Genomic DNA, 7,796 nt, shown 5'->3' with positions numbered 1-7,796 from the left:
GGGGGACAGGGGTAGTAGTCATGCAAAGAAAAGTAGGGCCCATTTACGAATGAATACAGCAAAACTAGCAGTGGGTATGTTCTTGTATGAGGTTGTTGTTGGAATTTAAAAATGTCTTTTGATGAATAAATTGGAACTACTACCACCACTAGATGAGACTGATAGAACCTTACTATCCTTGATCAGAGATTTTGGCTTTGAATTTTGAGAATAAAAAAAATAATGAGAGGGAGTATTTTTCTCTTTAATAGGTTTTATGCGATGTGAATCCGAAGTTGGAGCACCAATACGATTATAGGATACAGGTGGAAAACCCAAAAAAAAAAAAAAACTACTCGCTCAAAATCAATTTATGTGGCATAATTTGTCTCAGTACACATTTTAGGAAAAAAGATAATTCTTCAAAATTTATAGTTAAACAAGTCATAATGTTTATGTGGTTATATAATAAGACTTTTAAAACTTGTAATCTTATATTTGACATAACATTTATATTATTACATAAGGTTTTCATTAAGGATAAAAATTAATAGTTTAAAACTAAACTGTTTCTCAATAATATGATTAAATCAATATTTATTGAATTTAAAGAAGACTAATAACGAAATAGTATCACATAAAATAGAATATACAGAGTATTATACACCAAAAGATTATAGAAATATACTTAATACTTTTTTGGGTGATCTTTACTTTTGACCCTGGCTTACCTTATAGGTAGAATTTTAAGGTCAAAAGTTAAAAGACTTGCTCATGGAGCAAGCGAGGGCAACACGCACTAAAATTTGAAGTTCTCTCAAGCGGCAAGGGCAATGAAGGACAAAAATTTAATTAAGACCATCCACTTTGAGGGCTATTTATATACTTTACCCAATCACCGATAATAATATTTATGCTATTAGTCATTTAAAAAACAGTTTAACTTATATATACTAATAATGTGACAAGTAACTTGTTTCAATTTTGAGATTTAATCTCATCTATTTATGGACGGTTGCTATTGAAACTTTTGACTTTTGAGCATGAATAAAGGATCCAAATTAGATTATCAATCGTAAGAGTTGGGTTTAGGCATATATCACAAAGAATTGAGATATCGGATAAGTAATATCAAGATATTTACGCTGTTATTTTAAAAATGAATGAAAAAAGAAAGAGAAAGAAAGATGAGATCGAGTACATATATTTCCTACTCATCATTGAGTTTTTGAACTTTTTAAAACATTATGGAATTGTTAGGTTTGACTGCCAAAAACATATCAATATATGAAGAATTGAATGTCGGTGCTATGCAAATTAATAATCACTTGAGAATGAAAAATGATGCAGCCTAATTACTGAAACTTTAATTAATAATGAGCTTAAGATAAAAAGTACACTCGGATTAAAAAAGTACTTATATTTAAAGACAGAGATTTGCAAAAACATGAGGATGTATTTTGGTAGGTTAAATTGACCGGGAATCTCGCTACTGTGTTAACAAAGAATTTTGTTGTTTAACGTTCTAAATGACTAATTATAATTAACAAAAATATGCATGTAATTTAGCAATTTGCTTTACGTTGAAAACTTGTATTAGCTGCTAACTATGTTCGTACGATCCTATATACATTTACCTTTAGTCATTTGCTAATTTTGATGCTTATTAAGTGAACTTGTGAACCCTATTTGTAATTTTAATACCAATTGTTCGTTTTTTACTTCAATTTAAAGAATCAAATTGCTCTATGGTGTGTTTTGCGAGTGTACTTGGAATCAGTACATGTTTCCCAGAGAAAACCAAAATGCATCGTTCGAACTTTAAATTTCTGAGCTTAATATTAATTCTTAATTAGAAAAAAGTACTAAGTATATATTTTTTTTCATCTTTAAGCTTACAAATCAGAACATATATAATTTTACAATTGTGTTTTGGCTCAAGTTTGTATAATTGAGAATTGAAAAATGACATTGTATAGCCGCTCTTAAAATTATAGCCAAAAAATTATATTTTTTGTATGTATATAATATTTATACATTTTTATATGTTATCTAAAAAAAATATATACTTTTGCAGCTATCAAATATAAATAATTTCGACCGCGAGCTAAAAGTGATATTTGCCTTTTATCCTTTGCAACCCTATTGTATTAGCAAAAAGAACGTCTTTTTTTCCCTTCATATTTAAGCTTACAAATTAGAGCATATATATAGTATTAAAACAATTGAGTTTTCGCTTTACCCTTAGCGACCCTATTATATTTGCCTGTCTTTAGCGACGATTATCTTGCTAACCAAATATATGTAATTTTTTAAAAGTATAACCACGCATTTTAACTGGTATGTTTTAAATTAATTAATCCATTTTTTTCTTTTAAAAAGCCATTGTAATCTCGGAAGTTGTTCATTCCGACATTCCAAATTAATTTAATTTCACTTTGAGTTTTATACATTATCGTCGAACAATTTAATGAAGCCGTTTGCAATTTTGGTTGCTAATATTCTGTTTACCTAAACCACGAAAACCAAGTCGGTGACTCTACCAAATCTCGTTCAATATTGAGATTAATTTATATACATTACTTTTAGCAACTGGAGTTTCCTGTTTATATGTAGTAGTAATTATTTAGGTGATATGATATAGTCTCAAAATATTAAACTCTTTAAAAATGCTGAATTTTCTTCTTTACAAAAGGAAAGAAGATGCAATAGTTTATTGGTTGGAGCGACCTGCTCAAGGAATTGTCAAATCCATGAACATTCACAAGACTGACTACACACTGTTAGAATTTTACACAAAAAATTAAAGAAAAAAAAAACAGAAGTTTATTTAGTACGGTCAGATAAATCCACAAAATTCAAGCACCTAGGTCCCTCAATTAATATTTGGACGACATGTAAGAGAAAAATTGGTCAACAAAAATTAATAATTAGACACAGAGGCAAAGCTATAACTTGAAGTTTATGGATTCAGAATTCTAGTTTTTTAAGTTATTGAATTCTAAATTAATAATTTATACGTATTAATAAATTTTATAGGACAAATACAAAAGTTGGACCAAAACTACTAGTTCGGCACAACTCGTAAGCGAAGAGCTAGCTCTGCCTATGATTAGAAAACTTGATTAACATTTTGTTAATTAGGATTATATTTAGGTTTAATTAGGCAATGTGTAAAAGATTTCACGTGGCAGTGTATTGGAACAATCACCCCTTTTCATCAGAGTTTGAACTATGAGAAAACATTGATAAAAGTAACCCAAAACTTTTTCATATTGTCGGATTTGTCCCCCAAAAAAGGGATTAAAGAAAAGTGCCTTTTGTTTGGATGTGTCTTTGAATCAGAAAATATAATAAAAGTAAGAGAATATAACAAATCAAAGTTCCCAGTTTTTAAAAAGCATATCTGATCTTCTGGATGTGAATAAAGTTAAATCCCTTTTAAGTTTGTACCTTAGATTTGTTCTTCTCTTTGTGTCTTTTACTATTCAATTTTTGGCCCTTTATCTAACATCACATTTTTTGATTTCCCACCAGGTGTATGGTATCCGCATCTGAACCCGACTATATCCGGATTCACGCCATGTAGGGCCCCATTCGTGAAGAAGCGTTCCCAATTAAGATTTTTCCATACCTAGGGCTCTAACTCGAAACCTCTGATTAAGGGAAGAGCAACTTTATCCACTGTATCACATCCTTTCGTGGTTTTCTAACACCACATTAACCTCTGGGACTGTCTTTTATTAAACAATTTACCCTTTTCTTCTTGGCATTTACTAGTGATTTTATTTCATTTTTGGCCATTTTCTTCTTGCCCTTTTCCTCTTTCTCTTTCTCATGAATAGGGATATGGGACTTGTTATACTTTTTAATATTTAGAAAGGGACAAAATTAGATTATGACTCTTTAAATGAAAAGAGGATGTGGCCAATTGATTGTCTATGATGAGGTTTGGGCTGGCATATGGTAAAGGATTTTAATAAATGTTTGGAATGTGACATTCCTTTCTTAATTTTTGTGACCAAACCAGAAGGCAACTTGGTCTTTTGAACTTACAATTTTATATAAAATAGTTTTCAAATTGATGTGCATTCAAAATCTTAGAACCATTGGATTCATAATATTATTGGAAAAGGTAGGGGTAAGGTTTGCGTACACACTAGTCTTTTTAGACGTCATTTGTCGAATTAGACTGGGTACATTGTTGTTATTATTGTTGTACAAATTTGTTCTTGTACTGTCAAAATTAATCTACTTTGCCATTTGTTAAAGATTGGCTCACTTATCCTGCATTTAGCAAATCGTCTCGTATTTGTACTTATCCTTCACGGAGTTTCATCATGAAATGGATGGTCTTCACATATCTCAATGTTTTAGGAAAAAAAAAACCTAAATTTACTCATTAACTTTTGACTATGGTCTAAAGATTACCGTCAAACTAAAACTTCGTTAGGATCAAGGACAAAGATAATACTTTTTCATAATGACGAAAGTAATATTACACCAAGAGTTTAAATATAAAAAAATGAGGCTGCTCAACTTTAGTACAAAGTCAAATTTGATGGTTTTGCCTTGTATTGTTATACTAATAACTACTCTTCTATGGGCAGACGTGGTGATAAATATATTTTCTTCATAATTTTCAATTTTATATATATATATATATATATATATATATATATATATATATATAAAATTTATTGAGCAATGTATAGGTGGTGAATGCGACTGTATCTACCTGCCAAAATACTACGATTATCTCACAATTCTAAGCTTCAATGCTCTAGAATGTTCTGAGAAGAAGAAGAGAAAGAGAGATTGCAGAAGAAAAAAGTGGAAAATCCCACTGTTTCATTGCCACTAACGAGTATATATACAAATGTCCTAACCGACTAACAACCTGATTAACCTCCTAACTACATCTTCTAACTAATTACAACTAACTTAAATTATACTTGTTGGCATCCAGCTTGGCAGCCAGCTGTACACAGCTTGCCATATGTCCACCACCACATTGCATCTCACAATACTCCCCCTAAAGCTGGAGGGTGCAAAATGTTCAACACTCCCAGCTTGCTCAATAGATGCACATGTGCTGCATGACCTAACCCCTTAGTCAAAAGGTCTGCTAATTGATCCCATGTAGGAACATATACAGGCTTGGTCATTCCACATTTAATCTTGTCTCTAATAAAATGACAAGCAATATCTATATGCTTTGTTCGTTCGTGAAAAATTGGATTGGCTGCTATTTGCATAGCAGCCTTGCTATCAGTGTGCACAATTACTGGTTCTCTAGTTGCAATTCCCAGCTCTTCGCATAATCCAAGTAGCCAAGTAATTTCTGCTACTGCTGAGGCCATGCTTCTGTATTCTGCCTCTGCTGAACTCCTAGATACTGTTTGTTACTTATTTGATTTCCAAGAGATCAAAGAATCACCAAGCTTCACAACATACCTTGTCACTGACCTTCGTGTATTTGGGCATGATGCCCAATCTGAATCACACCAACAGGTCAACTCACTAGCTTCTGTAGCCTGCAACCAAATTCCTTGACCTGATACCCTTTAGATATTTGACCAGCCTTGTTGCAGTATTTCTTTGGTGCTTGCATGAACTGCTGAGGGTTTGGACTGCATAATTGATATCAGGTCTTCTGATGGTAACATACATTAGCCTCCCAATTAACTTCTAGTATTAGTTCATGTCTTCCAATATTTCATCACCTTTAATCCCAACTGCCTTATCATACTCCAGAGTTGTTAGTTTTAGATTGGATTCCAAAGGTGTGTTAGTCACCCTAGCACCACTCAGGCCTAGATCAGAAACTAACTCCAAGACATACTTTCTTTGATTTAGGATGACACCTGACTTAGACCTCAAGACATCAATACCAAGGAAATACATGAGTTCTCCTAGGTCTTTCAATTTGAATTTTTTGTGCAACACCCCTTGCTTCATCAATCAACTCAATACTGCTTCCAGTGATGAGTAAATCATCCATATACACTAGAACTATCACCACATCTTGTCCCCTTTTTAAGGTAAACAGTGAATAGTCATAGCTGCTCTGCATGAAGCTTGCTTCCACTAATGCATCTGTTAGTTTAATATTCCATTGCCTAGATGCTTTTTTCAATCCATATAAGGACTTAAGCAACCTGCAAACTTTCTGTTCCCCTGTCTCCTGAATCTTTCTGGCATCTCCATATAAACTTCTTCATATAGATCACCTTGCAAGAAGACATTATACACATCTATTTGATACAAGTTCTGGCCCTTGGAGACTACTAATGCAATCACTGTCCTCACTTTAACCATTTTGACCACAGGAGAGAAGGTGCCATGATAATCCAATACATCTCTTTGACTGTAGCCCTTTGCAACTAACCTTGTCTTAAATCTTTCAACATCACCATTAGGCTGATATTAGATTTTGTATACCCACTTTGAACCAACTATATTCTTATCCTTAGGAAGAGTCACCACCTCCCAGGTCTTGTTTTCTTCTGAGGCTTTAATTTCTTGCTTCATGGCTTCTAGCCATCTTTCATCCTTAATTGCTTCCTTAAAAGTTTGAGGTTCAATTAAGGTAGAGAACTTGGCAAGATAGTTGTGATATATTGATGTAATCTTGTCATAAGACAGCTGATTGAAAATGGAATGTTTGTTGCCAACTTTACCATTTTGGATTACATAGTCCTTTATCCAAATAGGTTGCTTGCTTGTTCTGCAGACTTCTTGAGGATTGTAGGTTGATCAGATGTCCTTACTTCACCCTCCTCAACCTGCAACTCCTCAAGGGATGGAGTTGTTCCTGCATCTATCATCAATTGTTCTTCATCAGTAGGTGAGAGTGCATGTTCTGCACTAGTGATATTCTGCCATTCAGCATGATCTTCAATGACATATTGCTGTTCCACAGCATCAGGTCATTGATCAGCACTGTCACTGGGCAGTTCTTCACATGCAAAATAATCATCAAACAAGTTGTTCTGCTACAATGAGCATGAATGTCATGGTGTTTGGCCTGAGCTGTGATGGATGCCTTGGCAAAAGGAAATTCAATTTCCTTGAATAAGACATCTATATTTACAAAAAATTGGTGTGTATGACGATCCAGAAGTATATGACCCTTCTGAGTCTTTGAATATCCCATCAACACTGCAGCTCTAGTCCTTTATCCAAACTTGTCTCCTTTGACTACATTTGTTGCATAACATAGACATCCAATAACTCTCAGATGTGTTAAAGAAGGCTTCTTCTTGTATAGAAGGTCATAGGGACTTTTCCCTTGAATCACGACAAAACTCAATCTGTTCATCAAATATTTCACAAATTGAATGCAAATACCCTAGTATCTGATTGGCATTCCAGATTGAAATCTTAATGCTCTGGCTACGTTTAGAATGTGCCTATGCTTCATCTCTACCAACCCATTCTGTTGGGTTGTATGCACACAACAACTTAGATGAACTATCCCCGAATTTTAAAATAATGAACCACATTGTGAGTTGAAGAATTATGTTCCATTATCAGTCCTAATCACTTTCACCGTGACCCCAAACTAACTCTTAACCATGGCAAGGAAAGACTTAATACTGACTATAACTTCTGTCTTAAGCTGCAGCAAGTAAATCCATGTATATCTACTATAGTCATCAACCACAGTTAAAAGATAGTACTTCTTGCAAAGGTTGGTGTTTTATAATGCCCCAAAGGTCCATGTGTAAAAGGCAAATTCTAGAAGCAGCTTTTGAACTACTAGTAGGAAACATCAATCTAGTCTGTTTTGCTAAGGGACAAACTGGACACTT

Source organism: Nicotiana attenuata, chromosome 10, assembly GCF_001879085.1.
Source record: "Nicotiana attenuata strain UT chromosome 10, NIATTr2, whole genome shotgun sequence".
Lineage (NCBI taxonomy): Eukaryota > Viridiplantae > Streptophyta > Magnoliopsida > Solanales > Solanaceae > Nicotiana > Nicotiana attenuata.
This window is presented reverse-complemented; position numbering follows the sequence as displayed.